General features: G+C 34.8%; 1 non-coding gene across 1 annotated transcript; it reads left to right on the top strand.

Moving 5' to 3' along the window:
• Nucleotides 1-425: 425 nt before the first annotated feature.
• Nucleotides 426-529, top strand: LOC127743210 (small nucleolar RNA R71). The gene has a single exon (XR_008004578.1). It is a non-coding gene; the product is annotated as a small nucleolar RNA R71 (small nucleolar RNA).
• The last annotated feature ends 22,313 nt before the right edge of the window (nucleotides 530-22,842 follow it).

The raw sequence follows: 22,842 nt of genomic DNA, 5'->3' as shown, positions 1-22,842 counted from the left end.
TTGAGAAATTATAGGTAATTCTGTAGGCTTCACCCATGTAATTCACCACTGCCATTGTAGGGTTCTCAGGATCATAAGCTTCTTCTTCAAAAGATGCTTCTATAGTACTGTTGGATGCATTTTGCAATCCAATCAGACTTTGAGAAATCATATTGACTTACTGAGTCAACATTTTGTTTTGAGCCAATATGGCATTCATAGTATCAATTTCAAGAACTCCCCTTTTCTGAGGCATCCCATTACTCACAGGATTCCTCTCAGAGGTGTACATGAATTGGTTATTTGCAACCATGTCAATGAGTTCTTGAACTTCTGCAGGTATTTTCTTTAGGTGGATGGGTCCACCTGTAGAATGGTCCAGTGACATCTTAGAAAGCTCAGATAGACCATCATAGAATATATCTAAAATGGTCCACTCTGAAAGCATGCCAGAAGGACACTTTTTGGTCAGCTGTTTGTATCTTTCCCAAGCTTCATAGAGGGATTCACCATCTTTTTGCTTGAAGGTCTGAACATCCACTCTAAGCTTGCTCAGCTTTTGAGGAGGAAAGAACTTGGCCAAGAAGGCCGTGACCAGCTTATCCCAAGAGTCCAGGCTATCTTTAGGTTGTGAGTCCAACCATGTTCTAGCTCTGTCTCTTATAACAAAGGGGAAAAGCATGAGCCTGTAGACTTCAGGATCTACTCTATTAGTCTTAACATTATCACAGATCTACAAGAATTTAGTTAAAAACTGATAGGGATTTTCTAATGGAAGTCCATGGAACTTGCAGTTCTGTTGTATTAGAGCAACTAGTTGAGGCTTCAGCTCAAAATTGTTTGCTCCAATGGCAGGGATTAAGATGCTTCTTCCATAAAAATTGGAAGTAGGTATAGTATAATCACCAAGCATCCTCCTTGCGCCTCCACCATTGTTATTGGGTTCGGCCATGTCTCCTTCTTTTTCGAGATTCTCTGTAAGGTTTTCTCTGGATTGTTGTGCTTTAGCTTCTCTTAGCTTCTTTTTCAGAGTCCTTTCAGGTTCAGGATCTGCTTCAACGAGAATGTCCTTGTCCTTGCTCCTGCTCATATGAAAAAGAAGAGAACAAAAAAGAAGAGGAATCCTCTATGTCACAGTATAGAGATTCCTTTATGTTAGTAGAAGAAAAGAAGAATAAGAATGAGAAGAGAAAAATTTGAACACAGAGGAGAAGAGAGGTTTCAAATTTTGAGTAGAAGAGAAGTGTTAGTAATTAAATAAATGAATAGAAAAAGATGAGAGGGAGAGAATTTTGAAAACTGTTTTTGAATAAATGGTTAGTGATTTTCGAAAATTAAGAGAAGAAGTAAAATTAAAATTAAAATTTGAAACAATTAGTTAATTAAAAGAATTTTGAAAAAGGGTGAGGGTGATTTTCAAAAATTAGAAAGAGTAAAGTAGTTAGGTGGTTTTGAAAAAGATAAGAAACAAACAAAAAGTCAATTAGTTAGTTGAAAAAGATTTAAAATTCAATTTTTTGAAAAGATAAGAAGTTGGAAAAGATTTAGAAAAAGATATTTTGAAAAGATATGATTGAAAAAGATATTTTGGAAAAGATTTGATTTTTAAAATTAAAATTGATTACTTGACTAACAAGAAACTAAAAGATATGATTCTAGAATTTAAAGATTGAACCTTTCTTAACAAGAAAGTAAGAAACTTGAAATTTTTTAATCAATCACATTAATTGTTAGTATAATTTTCGAAAATAAAAGATAAAATTAAGAAAAAGATTTTTGAAAATCAATTTTAAAGAGTTTTCGAAAATAATAAAAAATGAAAAAGATTTGATTTTTTGAAAAAGATTTTGAAAATATTTTTTAAAATTGAAATCTTGACTTGACTAACAAGAAACAACTTATTTTAAAAAATTTTGACGAAGTCAAGCCAAAGATTTCGAAATTTATGAGAGAAATAAGGAAATGATATTTTTTGATTTTTGAATTTTTAATGATGAGAGAGAAAAACACAAATATGACCCAAAACATAAAAATTATGGATCAAAACACATGATGCATGCAAGAACACTATGAATGTCAAGATGAACACCAAGAACACTTTGAAGATCATGATGAAGATAAAGAATTATTTTTGAAAAATTTTCAAGAAAGGAAAAACATGCAAGACACCAAACTTAGAAATTTTTGGTCCTTAGACACTATGAATGCAAAAATGCATATGAAAAACAACAAAAAACACAAAACAAGAAAATTTAGAGATCAAACAAGAAGACTTATCAAGAACAACTTGAAGATCATGAAGAACACCATGCATGAGTTTTTTCGAAAAATGCATAAATTTTGAAAACATGCAATTGACACCAAACTTAAAAATTGACTCAAGACTCAAACAAGGAACACAAAAATATTTTTTTTTTGATTTTATTAAATTTTTTTTGAAAAACGAAAACAAAGAAAAAAATTTTTGAAAACTTTTTTGGAAAACAAAATAAGAAGAAAATGACCTAATCTGAGGAACAAGATGAACCGTCAGTTGTCCAAACTTGAATAATCTCCGACAACGGAGCCATAAACTTGGTGCACAAAATTGTGATCATCAACAATGGCGCCAAAGACTTGGAGCTCTCAAACGTGAATCACACTTTGTCACAACTTCACACAACTAACCAGCAAGTGCACTGGGTCGTCCAAGTAATAAACCTTACGTGAGTAAGGGTCGATCCCACGGACATTGTTGGTATTAAGTAAGCTATGGTCATCTTGTAAATCTCAGTCAGGCAAATTTTAATGGTTATGATGGTTTTCGAATATAAAGATAAATAAAGCATAAAATAGAGATAGAGATACTTATGTAAATCATTGGTGGGAATTACAGATAAGTGTATGGAGATGCTTTGTCCCTTCTGAATCTCTTCTTTCCTACTGCCTTCCTCCAATCATTCTTACTCCTTTCTATGGCAAGCTGTATGTAGGGCGTCACCGTTGTCAATGGCCACTTCCCATCCTCTTAGTGAAAATGGTCCAAATGCTCTGTCACAGCACGGCTAATCATCTGTCAGTTCTCGATCATGTTGGAATAGAATCCAGTGATTCTTTTGCGTCTGTCACTATGCCCAACACTCGAGAGTTTGAAGCTCGTCACAGTCATCCCATCTCAGATCCTACTCGGAATACCACAGACAAGGTTTAGACTTTTCGGATCTTAGGAATGGCCACCAATAATTCTAGCTTATATCATGAAGATTCTAATTAAGGAATCCAAGAGATACACACTTTAGCTCTCGCTTGTAGAACAAAAGTGGTTGTCAGGCACACGTTCATAAGGATGGATGATGATGAGTGTCACTGATCATCACGTCCATCAGGTTGAAGTACGAGTGATATCTTAGAACAAGAATAAGCTTGAATTGAATAAAAGAATAATAGTAATTGCATTAATACTCGAGGAACAGTAGAGCTCCACACCTTAATCTATGGTGTGTAGAAACTCCATCGTTGAAAATACATAAGTGATGGTCCAGGCATGGCCATGAGGCCAGCCCCTGGTGCACGAAATTGCAATCACACTTTTGCAATTCGCACAACTAACCAGCAAGTGCACTGGGTCGTCCAAGTAATACCTTACGTGAGTAAGGGTCGATCCCACGGAGATTGTTGGTATGAAGCAAGCTATGGTTATCTTATTAATGTTAGTTAGGATTTCAATAAGGTTCTCTGAATTTAATTGTAAAAAGTGAAAGTGTTTGGAATAAGTAATTGTTACTCAATAATGGAGAATATGTTGGAGTTTTGGAGATGCTTTGTCTTTTGAATTCCTGTAACATAATGCTTTCTCACTTTCATAAATGCAAGGCTCCTTCTATGGCAAGCTGTATGTAGGGTGTCACCGTTGTCAATGGCTACCTCCCATCCTCTCAGTGAAAATGGTCCAAATGCTCTGTCACAGCACGGCTAATCATCTGTTGGTTCTCGAACATGTCGGAATAGGATCAATTGATCCTTTTGCATCTGTCACTATGCCCAACACTCACGAGTTTAAAGCCCAGAATCCTACTCAGAATACCACAGACAAGGTTTAGACTTTCTGGATCCTCATGAATGCCGCCAACAATTCTAGCTTATACCACGAAGATTCTGATTAAGGAATCTAAAAGATACTCATTCAATCTAATGTAGAACGGAGGTGGTTGTCAGGCACACGTTCATGGATTGAGGAAGGTGATGAGTGTCACGGATCATCACCTTCTTTATAGTGAAGATTCTGATTAAGGAATCTAAAAGATACTCATTCAATCTAATGTAGAACGATCAAAGAGTATAAAATTCAGATCTAAAAATGTCATGAGATCCAAAATAAATCTCTAAAAGTTGTTTAAATACTAAACTAGTAACCTAGGTTTACAGAAAATGAGTAAACTAGGATGGATAGTGCAGAAATCCACTTCTGGGGCCCACTTGGTGTGTGCTGGGGCTAAGACTTAAGCTTCTCACGTGCCTGAGCTATTTCTGGAATTGAATGCCAGGTTGTAACCTATTTCTGGCGTTGAACTCCAACCTGCAACCTGTTTCTGGCGCTGAACGCCAAACTGCAACATGGAACTGGCGTTGAATGCCAGTTTACGTCATCTATCTTTGCGCAAAGTAAGGACTATTATATATTGTTGGAAAGCCCTAGATGTCTAATTTCCAACCCAATTGAGAGCGTGCCAATTGGATACCTATAACTCCAAAAAATTCATTCTGAGTGCAGGAATGTTAGAATCCAACAGCATCAACAGTCCTTTTTCAGCCTAAATCAGATTTTTGCTCAGCTCCTTCAATTTCAGCCAGAAAATACCTGAAATTACAGAAAAGCACACAAACTCATAGTAAAGTTCAGAAATATGAATTTTTCCTAAAAACTAATAAAATTATACTAAAAACTGACTAAAACATACTAAAATCTACATGAAATTACCCCCAAAAAGCGTATAAAATATCCGCTCATCACAACACCAAACTTAAACTGTTGCTTGTCCTCAAGAAACTAGATAAATAAAATAGGATAAAAAGAAACTAAGAAGCAATAATATCTCAGAGTTTTAAGTGAAGCTCATATTCTAATCAGATGAGTGGGACTAGTAGCTTTTTGCCTCTGAATAGTTTTGGCATCTCACTTTATCCTTCGAAATTCAGAATGATTGGCATCCATAGGAACTCAGAATTCAGATAGTATTATTGATTCTCCTAGTTTAGTATGTTGATTCTTGAACACAGTTACTTTATGAGTCTTGGTCGTGGCCCTAAGCTCTTTGTTTTCCAGTATTACCACTGGATACATAAATGCCACAGACACATAACTAGGTGAACCCTTTCAGATTGTGACTTAGCTTTGCTAAAGTCCCCAATTAGAGGTGTCCAGAGTTCTTAAGCACACTCTTTTTGCCTTGGATCACGACTTTAACCACTCAGTCTCAAGTTTTTTCACTTGGACCTGCATGCCACAAGCACATGGTTAGGGACAGCTTGATTTAGCCGCTTAGGCCTGGATTTATTCCCTTGGGCCCTCCTATCCATTGATCCTCAAAGCCTTGAATCCTTTTCACCCTTGCCTTTTGGTTTTAAGGGGTATTGGCTTTTTCTTTTTCTTTATCCAATGATTCCTTGTTTTTTTTTTCACTGCTTTTTCTTGCTTCAAGAATCAATTTCATGATTTTTCAGATCATCAATAATATTTCTCTTGTTCATCATTCTTTCTAGAGCCAACAATTTTAACATTCATGAAATTCAATATAAAAAATATGCACTGTTCAAACATTCATTCAGAAGACAAAAAGTATTGCCACCACATCTAAGTAATTATAATTTTTCTTATTAAGAACTCGAAAAAAATATTGCCTCTTTATTCTAAAAATCTACTATTTTATTCATGTTTAATGATGATGAGAAAAATAAATTATAGCTTAATTGGAAATAAAATCAAAATAGATATACTAATTACTACTACTCCTATATAACTTCTAAGGTAAATTTATAAGACAACTATCACAGAGTAAAGCTAAGATTAGGACTCAACAACCTTTATTTTGGGAAGTGGATGTTCCTCTAGTCTGTGGGTGCGTGATCCTTCAAGAGATAATTTCTGACGCTTCAGTTCCTTCAAGTCACGCCTTTGCTCTTCTTGTTCCCCAAGCAGTTTGCAAAGCATGCTATTTTGATTATTTTGTTCTTCCTTTATTTGGTCCATAGCTTCTTGCAACTTGGTAATTGATGCTTCAAGATGCTCCTAGTATTCAAATTGAGGAAATTCCGAGAGGAATTCCTGTGCTCTCCTCTTGATGGGGTCATCCTGCACTTGTTGTTTTTTCATTGATGTTTTGGTGATTGGTCGCTCAACTGAGATATACTCAGTTATTCCCATCTTTACTCCAGCATCTTTACATAGCATAGATATTAAGCTAGGATAAGCCAATTTGGCATCTTTGGAGTTCTTGTTTGCAATTATGTAAAGTTCACACGAAATTAATTGATGAACTTCCACTTCTCTTCCTAACATAATGCAGTGGATCATCACTGCTCTTTTAACAGTGATCTCAGAGCGGTTGCTAGTGAGCAGTATAGAACGCCCAATGAAGTCCAACCAGCCTCTGGCGACTGGTTTGAGATCTTCTCTCTTGAGTTGATTTGGGACGCCCTTGGTACTGGTGGTCCACTTGGCTCCAGGGAGGCATATGTCCTCTAGAATCTTGTCCAGGCCTTTATTTGTTCTCATCATTCTCCTATTAAAGGAGTTTGGGTCATCTTTCAGCTGAGGTAGCTTAAAGATCTCCCTGATTTTATCAGGGTGGATGTGAACAATCTTTCCTTTGACCAAGGTTCGATAGTCATAGAGAGCAGTTCTAGATATTCTCTGCCTATCTGTTTGCCACATTTTAGCGTAGAATTCCTGAACCATGTTTTGAATTTGCTCTTGGATCTCCGGATATTCGTCTTCTTTCAGATCGAATCTAACTTCTGGGATCACTGACCTTAGACCCATTATTTTGTAGTAATGGTCTGAATGTTCTTTGGTTAAGAACTTCCCTTGATTTCAAAGTGATTTTGGAAGACTATTTTTCTTGCCTCTTGGAGTGGGTTGTTTTCCTTTAGGAGCCATGATCTTAGTGAATATGGTTTAGTGATCACGGATAAACACACCAAACTTAGAAGTTTGCTTGTCCTCAAGCAAAAGAAAGGAAAGAAGAGGGATAGAAGCAGAGCTAGTATCGAATGGTGGATGAGAGGAGGGAGGCCAAATGTGGATTTAAAGGGAGGGGGTGGGTTTTCGAAAATTTTGAAGAAAGATAAGATAGAAGATATGATTTATAAAAGATAAATATGATAAGAAAAAGATATAATTTAAAATTAAAAAGTTGTGAATGATATTTGAAAAAGATAAATCTGAATTTTTATTTTTAAAAAGATTTTAAAAGATAATTGAGTTTAAAAAAAAATTTGAAAAGGACTTGGATGGGATTTGTAAAGGATGTGTTTATGAATTAAGATATATTTGATATTTTTTGAAAAAGGAATTTTAGAAATTAGGATTAAAATTTTTGGAATTGAAGGATGAGAGTTTGTAACATGTTTATGCAAGAAATCATGAATTGGAATATAAAAATTTTGACAAATGTGAATTAAAAACGAAATTACCTCCTCCCCACAATCCTGGCGTTAAATGCCCAAACGCTGCATGTTTTGGGCGTTTAACGCCCATTTGCAGCTTCTCCTGGGCGTTCAACACCCAGCTGTTGTTTCTAGCTGGCATTGAACGCCAGGAACTCCTTTGTCACTGGCATTTTTCTGAACACCCAGAACGCTATAAATCTGGCGTTGGACGCCTAGAAGGTGCTTCTTTCTGGCGTTCGACGCCCAGAAGATGCTTCTTTCTAGCGTTTAACACCCAGATGGCTATCCTTACTGGCGTTGAATGCCCAGAAAGTGCTTCTTTTGGGCGTTCAGCGCCCAAAACAACTCTTACTGGCTTTTTTTCGCACCAGTGAGATTTTTTTTTGCTATTTTATCCTCTGAATCCTTCTATAACTCTGTGAACTCAAGCAATTGCTATTTTACCTTGAAGATAATTGACATAAACCTGTAAAAATCAATTAATTAACAAATAAGCTTTGTAAATGGCTAGGTTGCCTCCTAGCAAGCGCTTCTTTATTGTCTTTAGCTGGACTATTACTGAGCTTTAAACAAGTCTCAGTTTTGAGCATTCTTGCTCAAAATTTCTTTCAAGATAATGTTTAACTCTCTGTCCATTAACTATGAAATTTTTGTTAGAATCATTATCCTGAAGCTCCACGTATCCATATGGTGACACACTTGTAATTACATATAGACCTCTCCACTGGGATTTCAATTTCCCGGGGAATAATCTGAGCTTAGAATTAAATAGCAGAACTTTCTACCCTGGCTTAAAGACTTTGGATGATAGTTTCTTATCATGCCATCTTTTTGCTTTCTCTTTGTAAATTTTTACATTTTCGAAAGCATTGAGTCTGAATTCCTCTAGCTCATTTAACTGGAGCAATCATTTTTCTCCAGCTTACTTGGCATCAAGGTTTAGGAATCTGGTTGCCTAATAGGCCTTATGTTCCAGTTCCACTGGCAAGTGACAGGCTTTTCCATACACCAGCTGGTATGGAGAAGATCCTATAGGTGTCATGAATGTTGTTCTGTATGCCCACAGAGTATCATCCAAGCTTCTTGCCTAATCCCTTCTATGGTTAATCACAGTCCGTTCCAAAATTCTTTAAAGTTCTCTGTTAGAGACTTCAGCTTGCCCATTTGTCTGTGGATGATATGGAGTGGCTACCCTGTGGCTAACTTCATATCGAACTAAAGCAGAGTAAAGCTGTTTATTGCAGAAATGAGTGCCCCCATCACTGATTAATACTCTAGGGGTACCAAATCTGCTGAAGATGTGTTTCTGGAGGAATTTCAGCACTGTCTTAGTGTTATTAATGGGTGTTGCAATAGCTTCCACCCATTTGGATACATATCCACTGCCACCAGAATATAAGTGTTTGAGTATGGTGATGGGAAAGGTCCCATGAAGTCAATACCCCATACATCAAACAACTCAATCTCTAAGGTCCCTTGTTAAGGCATGGCATAACTGTGAGGCAGATTGCCAGATCTTTGGCAACTATCACAATTAAGTACAAACACTCGTGAGTCTTTATAGAGAGTAGGCCAGTAGAAGCCACATTGGAGGACTCTTGTAGCTGTTTGTTCACTTCCAAAATGTCCTCCATATTGTGATCGATGGCAGTGCCAGAGGATCTTCTATGCTTCTTCTTTAGGCACACATCTACGGATTATTCCGTCTGCACATCTCTTGAAGAGATATGGTTCATCCCAAAGATAGTACTTTGCATTCGTGATCAATTTCTTTGTTTGCTGCCTACTGTACTCTTTGGGTATGAATCTCACTGCCTTGTAGTTTGCAATGTCTGCAAACCATGGCACTTCCTGGATGGCAAATAGGTGCTCATCCGGAAAGTTTTCAGAGATTTCAGTAGGAGGGAGGGACGCCCCTTCTACTGGTTCTATTCGAGATAGATGATCTGCTACTTGGTTCTCTGTCCATTTTCTGTCTCTTATTTCTATATCAAACTCCTGCAGAAGTAACACCCATCTGATGAGTCTGGATTCTGAATCCTGCTTTGTGAGTAGATATTTAAGAGCAGCATGGTCAGTGTACACAATCACTTTTGATCCTACTAAATAAGATCTGAACTTGTCAATGGCGTAAACCACTGCAAGTAACTCTTTTTCTGTGGTTGTGTAGTTCTTCTGTGCATCATTTAAAACATGACTGGCATAGTAAATGACATGCAGAAGTTTGTCATGTCTTTGTCCCAACACTGCACCAATGGCATGGTCATTGGCATCACACATCAGTTCGTGATTAAGGAATCTAAGAGATACTCATTCAATCTAATGTAGAATGGAGGTGGTTGTCAGGCACATGTTCATGGATTGAGGAAGGTGATGAGTGTCACAGATCATCACCTTCTTCATAGTGAAGCGCGAATGAACATCTTAGATAGGAACAATCATGTTTGAATAGAAAATAGAAATAATTGCATTAATCATCGAGATGCTGCAGAGCTCCTCACCCCCAACAATGGAGTTTAGAGACTCATGCCATCAAAGAGTATAAAATTCAGATCTAAAAATGTCATGAGATCCAAAATAAATCTCTAAAAGTTGTTTAAATACTAAACTAGTAACCTAGGTTTACAGAAAATGAGTAAACTAGGATGGATAGTGCAGAAATTCACTTCTGGGGCCCACTTGGTGTGTGCTGTGGCTGAGACCTAAGCTTCTCACGTGTCTGGGCTGTTTTTGGAGTTGAACGCCAGGTTGTAACCTATTTCTGGTGTTGAACTCCAACTTGCAACCTGTTTCTGGCGCTGAACGCCAAACTGCAACATGGAACTGGCGTTGAACGCCAGTTTACGTCGTCTATCTTTGCGCAAAGTAAGGACTATTATATATTTCTGGAAAGCCCTAGATGTCTACCTTCTAACCCAATTGAGAGTGCGCCAATTGGACTTCTGTAGCTCCAAAAAATCCATTTCGAGTGCAGGGAGGTCAGAATCCAACAGCATCAGCAGTTCTTTTTCAGCCTAATTCTGATTTTTGCTCAGCTCCCTCAATTTCAGCAAGAAAATACCTGAAATTACAGAAAAGCACACAAACTCATAGTAAAGTCCAGAAATATAATTTTTTCCTAAAAAATAATAAAATTATACTACAAACTGACTAAAACATACTAAAATCTACATGAAATTACCCCCAAAAAGCATATAAAATATCCGCTCATCAGCCCTCAAGGTCTAAGAACTAAACGTCCAAAGATGTACAATCCTAGATTAATTCAAAGATGTCAAGTACAATAGTAAAAAGTTCTATTTATACTAAACTAGCTATTAGGGTTTACAAAAATAAATATAAGTGTAGAAATCCACTTTTGGGGCCCACTTTGGTGTGTAATTGGGCTGAGCTTGTGCTTTACATGTGCAGAGGCTTCTCTTAGGGTCAAACGCCAAGTTGTAACGTGTTTTTGGCGTTTAACTCTGGTTTATGTCATGTTTCTGGCGTTTTACTCCAGAATGCAGTATGGAACTGACGTTGAACGCCAGTTTGCATCGTCTAACCTCGAATAAAGTATGAACTATTATATATTGCTGGAAAGTCCTGGATGTCTACTTTCCAACGCAATTAAGAGCGCACCATTTGGAGTCATATAACTCCAGAAAATCTATTTCGAGTGCATGGAGGTCAGAATCCAACATCATCAGCCGTCCTTTTTCAGCCTCCTATCAGATTTTTGCTAAGGTCCCTCAATTTCAGCTAGAAAATAGCTGAAATGATAGAAAAATACACAAACTCATAGTGAAGTCCAGAAATGTGAATTTTTCATAAAAAGTAATAAAAACATCCCTAAAAGTAGCTAGATTTTACTAAAAACTATCTAAAAATAATGCCAAAAAGCGTATAAATTATCCGCTCATTAGTGTGCAAACCAAAGTGTGCTAGCGTTCTCAACAGAATGCATTTCCCTATGTGTGCATGCATACCAGTGTGTGCGTACGCACGTTTTCTGAAAATCACAGGATGTGTGTGCGCACAGCAGTGTGCGTGCGCACACAAACTAGAAATCACAAATCCTGCAACATCACAAAATTCAGATTTTTAACACCAACTTCCGATGATCATATCTTCTTCTACAAAATTCCAATTTCTACAAATTCTATACTGTTTTAAAGCTCTTTGAATTATCTTTAATTTGATACAAAAATCATTCAATTTCAAAAACCGTAGCTCAAGATATGATCTGTCAAAGTTCACCAAAAATCTCTAAACCTCAATTTTAACGAACTCTCAATCCAAAACCAAACTACTCATAATCCAAACAATACCAAAAACTACACAAAGGCCCATACCACTTATTTCTCAAAAATCAACCATTCAATCATCTAAACCATTTAATACGCACCTCATCTAACTTTAACATTCAACCTAAGTTCACATCAAATTCCTTCAACCAACATTCAATATCAACACCAACCATAAGATTCAAAATCCAAAATCACCATCAACATATATCATCACACATCATAATCATCAATATCCCTAATTCCAAACTATCACAAACATTTTACATTAACTTATTACCGTAAATTCTCATAATCCTCATTATTCATCAATATAACTAATCACCATCAATACTCATCAAAACCAATAATTTCCAACAATCATCATCAATCACAATAATCCAATACAACCAACAATTAATGTCAATTCAAATATAATTATTCATACACCAATATCATTCAATCCTATCTTAAGGTCAACTAGTCTAAGTGTCCAGAAATATTACATATTACATAAAGGAAACCGAAATCATACCTTGGCCGATTCGCAAAACGTACCAAACATTAAAACGAAGCCACCAAGCTCGATCCAAAGTGACAAACCAACTCCAACAAATACCAAAACTCAATCTAACATCACATAACATAAAAACATGAAACCTAGGGTTCACAAAAATAACTAAACATAAGGGTTTAGTGAAACCTTACCTTGCCCAACGAGATTAGGGGTAAAACTCAACAATATTCCAATCCTAGATCTCCCCTAAATAACCAAAGTCACAAAATCTACTAAAAAATCAAACGTAAAAATGCAAATTTACTTAGGACAGAAAACTGGAGCTTGAGATGCAATTTCTTACCAGCTTTGCTTAGATAGAAATGAAGAGCTCGATGAGAGTTTCGCGTAGCCTCAAATGACTCATCAATCGGAGTTCTGTAGCTCAAGTTACAAGCAAATGAAGGTGAGGGTGAATAATGTTCTTCCTTCTCCCTTTCCTCTCAATGCAGCTGCGCCCCCTTATTCAAATTAGGGTGGAATGAGCTGAAATGCTCATTTAATGAGCATATATATGTTGGTCCTTGGGCCCGGTTTGGGTCCGATCCAACACGTTAGCGTTTTTAGTCCGTTTGGTCCATTTTGGGCCAAAATATTTAAGATTAGCGCCCGGTTTTCAATTCTAAATTATTTTTTCTTTTTAAAATATAAAATTCTATTTTCAAAATCTTATTTTCTTAAAACACGGTACTAAACAGTCTAGAGGCGGTACTGCCGGCTTAAACACCAGTATACATTTTTACAAAAATCTTTTGCAAAAGATGCATTTTCCAACTCAAAAAATTCATTGAAATTAAATTTCACCTTTTTATTTTTAAAATATCATTTCTATATTTTCAAACCTATTTCGGACGATTAAATTATTCTTTTATTGAAGCGGTTAAGCCGATTCTTACAGTAGTTACTGTGAAAGAGCTAGACGAAGCTAATAGTGAAACAAATAGATATGAATTAGGCTTGAATTTGGTTAACTTTATGAATAATTATATGTGAATTGACGTTAACTGTTGTGATTCGTATCTCCAATAAAAAAATCTAATCCAGAAAAAGTGTTTGTATCCTTCTCCTCTACACGTTGGCATCATTTTTGTTCGGTAGAAGCTGACAGTGACATAGCTCCTCTTCCTCTTGAGTTTGGCCAGTTGGAGTTCTAGGAGGTATAGACAATTTCTAACATTTTCTTCTTTAGCAGCTCAGTCAAAAAGCTTTTTTGGAGCTTTCGTTGTCTTGATTTCTTACGAAGGTAGAGTTTGGTAACTTTATAATACTTAAATATGAATTTGATAAGTGAATATTGATTGGGTTGATTTTGTTTGAGTTTGATTGAGTTTATGCTGAATTTATGTGATATATTGATGTATTTATGAAGTTCATGGCTTAGCTGTGATGAAACTCATAGGGACTGAATTGTTTTGGTAATTTTTGGGGCTGGAATATCATTGAGAATAAATTATAGATTAGTGGGGTGCGATGGCCGAGAGATTAAATTAAAAGTTACGAAGAATCGGTAACCAAAAAACTCAAGAACGGATTAAAGCACAAATAATATTTTGAAAGGAAAGAGCTAGGAATTTCAGTTTTAGTATAAGAGTAAGATTAGTTCTTAAAATTTATTTTCGAAAGGTAACATTGTATTTGAGGATCTTTGAGTAAGTCTATGTATATAATGCTATGTGGATATCTATAATTTTGCGATTAAATGATTTAAGGTACCGACTATTCGTTTTCTTGGTGAAAGTTTTGGTTCATATTTGCGAAGGCTCAATATTAAATAAAAATAGTATAGAATAAACAGGTTTAGAGGTAAGCAATGCATGAGCTTTTAGTACGATCATGAGGTGCTAAAAGTTAGAGTGTTACATTATGGTATCAGAGCAGTTCATTCCTGTTAGAGCCTAGGGAATGGACTGACTATGCTTCACTGCATACTCTGAATGTCTGTCATGCAATAGGACTTGTCCTAGTGATAAGAATTTGAGTTTTAGATCCATGATTGTCTATTGATTAATGCTATTAGTTGATCATTGCATCTCTCACGGTATTAGGTTTGGCCAACTTAATACAAATGATTCATGTATACAAAAACACTAATGGATTATCATAGACGAAATAGAAGTAATAGGTTATGCGAATCACGGGCTTTGGGAACATTAGAAGTTGCGTTCTAAGGGTTGGATTCGTTTCAACATATACTCTTTATTCGTGCTATGTGACTTGGTGTCATCTTTTCTTTCACTGTTTATTCATTTATTTTTCATCTCTTCCATTCTTTATTTCAATTCTTTTTGAAACCAGAGTTGACGAACCATGTTTATCATTATTTGTACACTACCTCATAAATTATGTACCTTTCGATCTGACCTTGAATTTATTCTGATGCAACGCATAATCCTTAATTCTTAAGCGATTTGGAACCTTGAGAGTTACGATTCGTAGCAAGCTAATTATACGATTTAATTCTTCTGCCTCGCATTCTGCAACATATGTGCTTCCTGCTCAGATTACAACCCTTGATTTTGTGTTCATCTACATGAATGATATAATCCCTCGATAAAAGTTTTGAACCTGTTTTGATACGATAAACCATTTCTAATACTTTTCTTCGGAAGTTCTTATTTTGGAATCTTCTTTGAAGAGAGTTTTGTTTTGATTCTTTTTCTATTTGATCCTATCTGTCCACTCGAATCCTTTTGAGTATTCATCTTTGACGTTGCTTGTATTTTTCTTATGAATCTAGTTTTTTTCATAGATTTTAAATTTATTTTATCATATCAATTTTCAAGGATGAATATTTTTTTAAGGTGGGTAGAATGTGATGACCCGCATTTTTGAAAAATGTAATTGTAAATGAGTTATAACTTATTTTATTAATTAGAGTTTCTTATTTTTAGAATTTATTTTATTAAAAGTAATTAAATTAATTTTATAATTATTTGAGTTTAATTAAATTCAAATTCTTATATATATTTTTAGGTTTAATTATTCTGTTTGTCCCTATAGTTTCGCAAAATTTTTAATTAGGTCCTTATACTTTTTTTTTCCTTTTAATTGGGTCCCTATACGTTAATTTTTTTTTCAATTAAGTCCCTGCCATGAAGATAACGTTTAAGATAACAGAATATTCTGTTTAAAAAACGAATATTCTTCTATTTGAGTTTGATATTCCAATTGTACATATCTCTATTTTTTCAAAATACCCAAAAACTCCTTGGTCACAAAGGAAAACAAAACCCTAGCCAGCCCCCAATTTTCTCTTTGAAAATCGTGTAAAGTGCGCTTCTCCTCCGGTGGTCTGTCTTCTTCATCCATAAGCTTCGGCATCTTCATCCATAGCCGTCGGTCCGTCATCTTCATTCAAAGCCGTGGTGGTTGGCCGTTTGTCGCATCCTTCTCCCTACGCTGCTCTGTTCTGTGTTGGTCTTCTGCGTTGTTTGCCCGTCAAAGCCCTCACCGTGCCTCGTCTCGCGTCACCTCGCTGCGCCGCGCCTCGCCTCACCGTGCCGCGCCTCACCATGCCGCGTGGCTTACTTTCTTGTTCTATTACACTCTTTGTAACCCTTGAAGCGAATTTTGTGTTGCCGTTCTGTACAGATGGAGGCAATATTAGACAAGGAAATTTTCACTTTGGAAGAGCTTCTTGATGAAGAGGAGGTGATCAAAGAATGCAAGGCCTTAAACAGTTGACTCATCAAAAGTAGAAGGCTATCTTGAGGGAAGTTTATAAGAAGAAGAAGTATACGTCAAGCTCTTGATCTCCACCCTAAGAAGTAAGAATACCAGAGCCATTCGCAGAGGCTCACCAAGCACCAGGTATTTGCCTTGCCTTGTGTTTAAATTCTTTAATTAGCTTTGAATTTTGTTCCTGTTCATTCATTATGCTACTCTGTAGTTGAGACATAGCACCAGGTCTCTAGTTCTAGCATACTGTTAAAGCATAGGATATTTCACTTCAACAACTTCATTGTTCATAGGATCATTAAAAAAATTGAAGAAATATCGCTGTGCTTGTATAGAATCCAGTGATGCAAAACAGAAATTAACTGCATCAATTTATTCAATGTTTGTGAATTTGTGCATGGTCTATACCATGATTTGGGTGTGCAGGACCTCACCGTGCAGACTGATTATACTTGACACTTCTTATTTTCTTGTCTTCAAGTTTTACTTTGCTAATGGTTTATTGCTGAGGATACAACACATCAAAGTTCATTGTTTGTTTATTGGGGAAGGGATGCAAGTATGATTTTATTAGGGAATAGTTTATAGTTGATAGTTGATTTTTAGCAGTATTTTATTCCCTGCCAAAGATAAACAGAAATATATGGATGCAAATTGCAAAATTTTTAGTAATGGTTAACAACGGATTTCCAGGTTCTTTGTGATTTAATTGATCTTCTGAATTTGTGCTTGATCATGTTGTGGCAAATGTTTAATTGATCTTCTGAATATGTGATTTTATATTGTGATGATTGAATGCTAATCAAACACTTGGGGCTGAGATTAAATGATGAAAAGTGATAAGAGAACCAAGGATATGAAAGATTAAGCTTAAGGATAGTTGAGAATCAATAAAATACACCAAAACTGTTTCTGCAGAATTAGGCAGTAAAAATAAAAAATTGTTAGATTTACTGCTACCAATCTGGGCCTCTGAATGAAATGAAACTAATTTTTCCTGAAACTCTAAGAAGTCTAGTTGGTTGCATAAAAAACTCTAAGAACTTTGTAGTTTAAGCTGTCTCGAATTTAGTTGCCTAAGTTTCTTAGTTTGTAGAATGTATAATTCTTGATTCACATTTGGCTGAACTTCCTAAAATAGTAAAAATGGATGGTTGGTTTTATTATTTATTGGTTTTTATATGAATCTTAGTTTTATTTCATGTTATTGTTGTTTAGGGAAGTTCTGAACCTATGTTTAATTGCATGATTAGATTAGATATACTAGGCTACATATCCCTAAAGAAAAAATGAGACGGTAACTTTGTTTTTGAAACAATGCATAGCTATATTAGTGATATAACTACGCATTGCCAGAAATTTCAGTGATCAATGGATACATGGTTCTTGGTGAAATTTATGAGTTATATATAACGCTTCCCTTTTTGAAAAATGATGCCTTGTGCAGAAAGAAATTGAATTTCAGCATTTGATATGAAAGTTGGCTCATTGTGATTTCAGCATTTGGTCTAAAGTTTGGAGATTGATAAGTTTCAAAATATGGAAAAGGAATGGAACTAGATTTGAACTTTTTCACATACTACAAGATTTTTTCTATTATGTTTTAATTGAGAGTGATATGTTGGTTGCAGGTGTTCTCTTTGCTGGAGACTTAGGAAGAGAATGTCCTTTTGGAACATAAGTATGGAATCTAAGTCGAGCTTCTATCTTTATGAGGGCCTAAAAGTTTGATTCAGCTTTGTACAAAAGTATGCATGAAGCACCTTGCTATGGTGAAGAATCTTTAAGTCAATTTTTCAGTTGGAATGTTATATCAGACTTTACAAGTTGAGATAGATACAATTGTTTGGTCTAAGTAGATATTGAATAGAGTATAGTTATGTTCATGAATTATTTTTACCATGTTTTAGTCTAAATTGTGGATCATAAATTTAATGTATTTAGGAATTTTCAGTATGTTAAATTCTATATTTCTATGTAGACATTGTAAATGTTGTGGTATTTATTTGAAAAATTAATCTATGCTCAATTCCTTCTATATTTTGTAGAAATATAATTATTAATGAAAATTTAGTTTTAATAGGGGTTAATCTGAAATTAGTAAAAATATATAATTATAAAATTAGGAACAATGACCGAGTTAGTGACCGATTTAGATTTTTAGTTCAGAAATTAGCGGCTAAAAGGTTTAGCGACCGATTTTCAAAAAAAATCAATCACTAAATCGGTCTCTATTCCGGTAATTTCTTGTAGTGTGAATAGGGATTATAGGAATATCTTTCATTGAATATTTATAGTTTTACTAAATTTTCAATTAGGTCCCTATATTTTTTTTCTTTTCAATTAGGTCCCTAAGGGTATACAAGTAATTTCACAATTCACTAACATTTTTTTGACGTTTAACGTTAATAGGGACTAAATTGAAAAAAATTAACGTATAGGGACCCAATTAAAAAGAAAAAAAGTATAGGGACCTAATTGAAAATTTCGCGGAACTATAGAGACCAACAGAATAATTAAACCATATTTTTATTATGATAAAATATTTTACATAAATAAAATTATAATTTTATTAATAAATAATGAAAATCATATATATATATATATATATTAATTTAAGTAATTAATATTTTTAATTTGAAAACAAAGTTTAGTTAATAATATTATTATCGAATTGGATATTTAATATGAATAAATATCGGTATTTTTTAGTAAACATAACTTTATTAATATTTCATGATATATCTTTTATTATGTTGCTAATATCATTTATATTAGTAACTTATATATATTATTACTTATGTTTTAATATAATTAGCTTTTATAATTATTAGTTTAAAATATTTATAACTTGAAACATGCCGTGACACCCAACTCATGATTAACCAAGCCATGACACCTAATAATCATCCTTAATATTTTATCATCTTTTTTATTAGATCCATTCCTTGTGACCGAACTAATTAGAAGATAAAAGAGAAAGGTGCTAATGGAATTAAGTATGTGTTTGTACCATATATTAGTTGGCAAATTAATTTCGTTGGAAACCATTAGAGCTTGATGGCAATAATGATAGATGCACCTTTGGAGTTATAAAAGAAAGAAAGGAAGACGTGGCTAGTAAGCATATAAACGTATATATACATATATATCCATGACTCTATGACACCTACAATCGCAGCTTTGCCACCGCAAATTAAATCATCACCATTTAGCCTTTAATCACTTCCATTCTCTTTCATTCATCACCGAATGAATTTGAGAAACAAAAAGAAAGAAAAAGACCGTGAAAGAAAAGAGAGAATTGTGACCTCCTATGAGTTTTCGACTTCGATTTTTTATAATCAGCATCTTTAAAAAAATTTAATCTGGTAAAAATGTTTGTATCTTTTTTTTTCTATACGTTGGTATCATTTTTGTTTGGTAGAAGTTGATGATAACGTAGCTCTTCTTTTTTTTGAGTTCGGCCAGTTGGTATTTTAGGAGACACAAATAATTTCTGACGTTTTTTTCTTCAGCAGTTCAGTCAAAAAATTTTTCTGAAGCTTTTGTTGTTTTGATTTCATACGAAAATAGAATTTGGTAACTTCATAATAATTAAATGTAAATTTGATAAGTAAATATTGATTGGGATGATTTTGTTTGAGTTTGATTGAATTTATACTGAATTTATGTGATATATTGATGTATTTATGTAGTTCATGGCTTGGCTGTGATGAAACTCGTAGAGACTGAATTGTTTTGGTGATTTTTGGATTGGAATGTCATTGAGAATAAATTATAAATTGCTGGGGTGTGATGGCCGAGAGATTAAATTAAAAGTTACAAAGAATCGATAACCGAAAAACTCAAGAACGGATTAAAGCACAAGTAATATTTTGAAAAGAATGGGCTAGGAATTTTGGTTTTAGTATAAGAGTAAGATTAGTATTTAAACTTTATTTTCGTAAGGTAACATTGTATTTGAGGATCTTTGAGTAAGTCTATGTATATAATGCTACGTGGATATATATAATTTTGTGATTAAATGATTTAAAGTACCGACTCTTCGTTTTCTAGGTGAAAGTTTCGTTTCGTATTTGCGACGGCTCAATATTAAATAAAAATAGTATAGAATAAACAGGTTTAGAGGTAAGTAACGCTTGAACTTTTAGAACAATCATGAGGTCCTAAAATTTAGGGTGTTACACTCAAACCCAATCCTTCTTCCCCATTATCCTCGTTGGAAACATGCAGAAGAGAGAAACGATGTCGAAAATATGTTACCCTCCCTTCCGATTTTCAAACGTCCATAACTTTTAATCTGAAGTTTTAATTGACGAGCCGTCAGTGGCCACGTGTTTGTTTTAGAATTTTCTACAAAGCCCACAGATCAATTTGGGTTGAATTAGCTCGTGGATAGTGTTGGCCTTTGTCCATTACATCTATGGGTAATGTAAGAAACTATTAAACCTTTGTGAATCATTAAATTAGTGAACTCTATGATGATTATAGTGATATTGTGTGAAATAGATTGTGTGTTGGTTGACTTGAAGTTCAATTAGGCGTTTTGGAATGAAATCCGGGTAATTAGGCTTGAGGAATTGACATTTGGAGGCTTGGAGCTTATGAAAGGAGAGGTTTTTGAGGTGTTCACAGCTTAGGGAGGAATCGACCAAGGTATGATTTTGGTTTCTTGTAGATAGTATATAATATTTTGTGAAAACATAGGCTAGATGACAATAGGATAGGTTGGAAATGTGAAAATATGTTAATGCTAGTAACCTTAATGGAAATGTAGAATTATATTGTGAATGAGTTGATGAATGATGATTTTGTTGAGTTGGTTGTAGGAATTTTGTTAATTAATATTGTTGATGGCAGTTGGTGAATGATTATTGATGAATGTGAGTATTGATAGAAGATTGAGGATTGGTTGAGTTATATATATGTGTGTGTGTGTGTGTGTGGAAATGATTTCAAAAGGGTTTGAAAAGTGGATTAGTTGGGACCCAAGAAGGGTGGTAAAATCTGAATTTTAGAATGAGATGTTGTCGAACTTTTTATTAAAATTGGAGATTTGGTTTGAAGTTTAGATAAGTATGGATAAAAAAATTATATTATTTGACTTTGATTTAGAAAGAAAATAGATGCATTATGCTTTGGAACTTAATTTATTAAGAAAAGTATTACATTTGAGTTTTAACTTATCAAGAAAAGTATTATGTTTTGAGTTTTATTTAGTTAAAAGGAGAATTATGTTTTGAGTGTGAATTATTGATAAACGGAATGGGAGGTGTGATAATGATAATTGTTGAATGAATTGAATGATGATGAGAATGAATTTGATGTGAAAATTATTTTGTGAGGATCGTGGTTATTTACCGCCCACCAGATTTGATATGAAATTGTTGTGGAGATCGTGGTTATTTACCGCCCACGTGTGTGCTGTTTTCCAATTGAAAACGTCTGTGGGGATCGAGGTGGTTTACCGCTTGTAGATGGTGGGGATCGAGGTGGTTTATCGCTCACCAGGTGAGGATCGTGATACTGTACCACTCATCAGTTTTCAAGAGGACGATATTCGGGTTAGCTACCGGACATGTCGAGTTGGCTATATAACCAATAGATGAGACTCATCAGCTATAGGACAGGCATACATCATATGCATATGTGTGTTTTGTTTGATTGTGCATTAATTGGGCTTGCCTATGTGATTATTATGCTTACTTGCTATATTTGCTACATGCTTTATCTGTATTCTACTTATGTTTGCTTTGTCTGTACTGCTTTTCTATGCACTGGGGTATTGGAGGATTGGAGGAAGGCGAGTAGTTGAGGGAATAAGTAGAATTGAGTTAGACTTAGGAACCTTAGATAGCTCTCCTTGTATTATGGTTTTTGTAAACCCTGCTAAATTAGCACATAGTTAGTCAATAAATTAAATTTTAATAAAGGAAATTAGAAATGCAAATTTAATAGTAAAATAGGATAGAGCCAATTAAAACAAGAATTTTGACACTAATTTTAAAGAATTTGGCTTAAGATTGGGTCGAACGGGCCGAACCGATCGAACTAGGCCCAATTGGGTCCAAACCCATAAACACAATCCACAAACATGCTGAGCATTCAGCCTCTTTTCCCCATTAGTCATTCCAATTCACGGTGAGAGAGGGTGCAAGAACACAAACCCTTTGTTTACTATTCACTCCAACATTCAATCTTCTGTAACTTTCAATCTGGAACTCCGATTGACAAGCCATCAGCAGTCACGTGTTTATCTTGGAGTTTTTTACAAAACCCATATAACCAAGTTACTGGTAAGTCTCACCTTCGTTCTTAGCTGTTCATCCTTTAATTTTGACATCCTTGGACTTTGGTGTTGAGATTTTGTGTTATTTTCGGTGTTTAGGATCAAATTAACTTGGTGAACTTGCCGAGACTTGTCCCTGGTAAAGTGAGAATCCTAGAATCCTAGTTAATTTCTTGAATTTATGTATTAGGTATTGAATTTGGGTATCTGTGTGTTGTATATATGTATTAAGTTGTGTATATGTAATTAGAGATTGAATTTGTGGACATTGGAATCTTGTTGGAGGTTGAGTACTTGTGCTTTGGTGAGTTCTTAAACCTTGGGCTGTGTTTGGGGCAAAGGGCATTAGTGATTTGTCACAGGAAACACGTGGAAAATGGCCAAGGTATAGTTTAGGTTTCTCGTATTTAATGTATAATGTTCTG

This window comes from Arachis duranensis, chromosome 1 (assembly GCF_000817695.3).
Source record: "Arachis duranensis cultivar V14167 chromosome 1, aradu.V14167.gnm2.J7QH, whole genome shotgun sequence".
In the NCBI taxonomy this organism is placed as follows: Eukaryota; Viridiplantae; Streptophyta; class Magnoliopsida; order Fabales; family Fabaceae; genus Arachis; species Arachis duranensis.
Note: the sequence above shows the minus strand (reverse complement) of the source record. Positions and strands in the feature narration are given on the sequence as shown.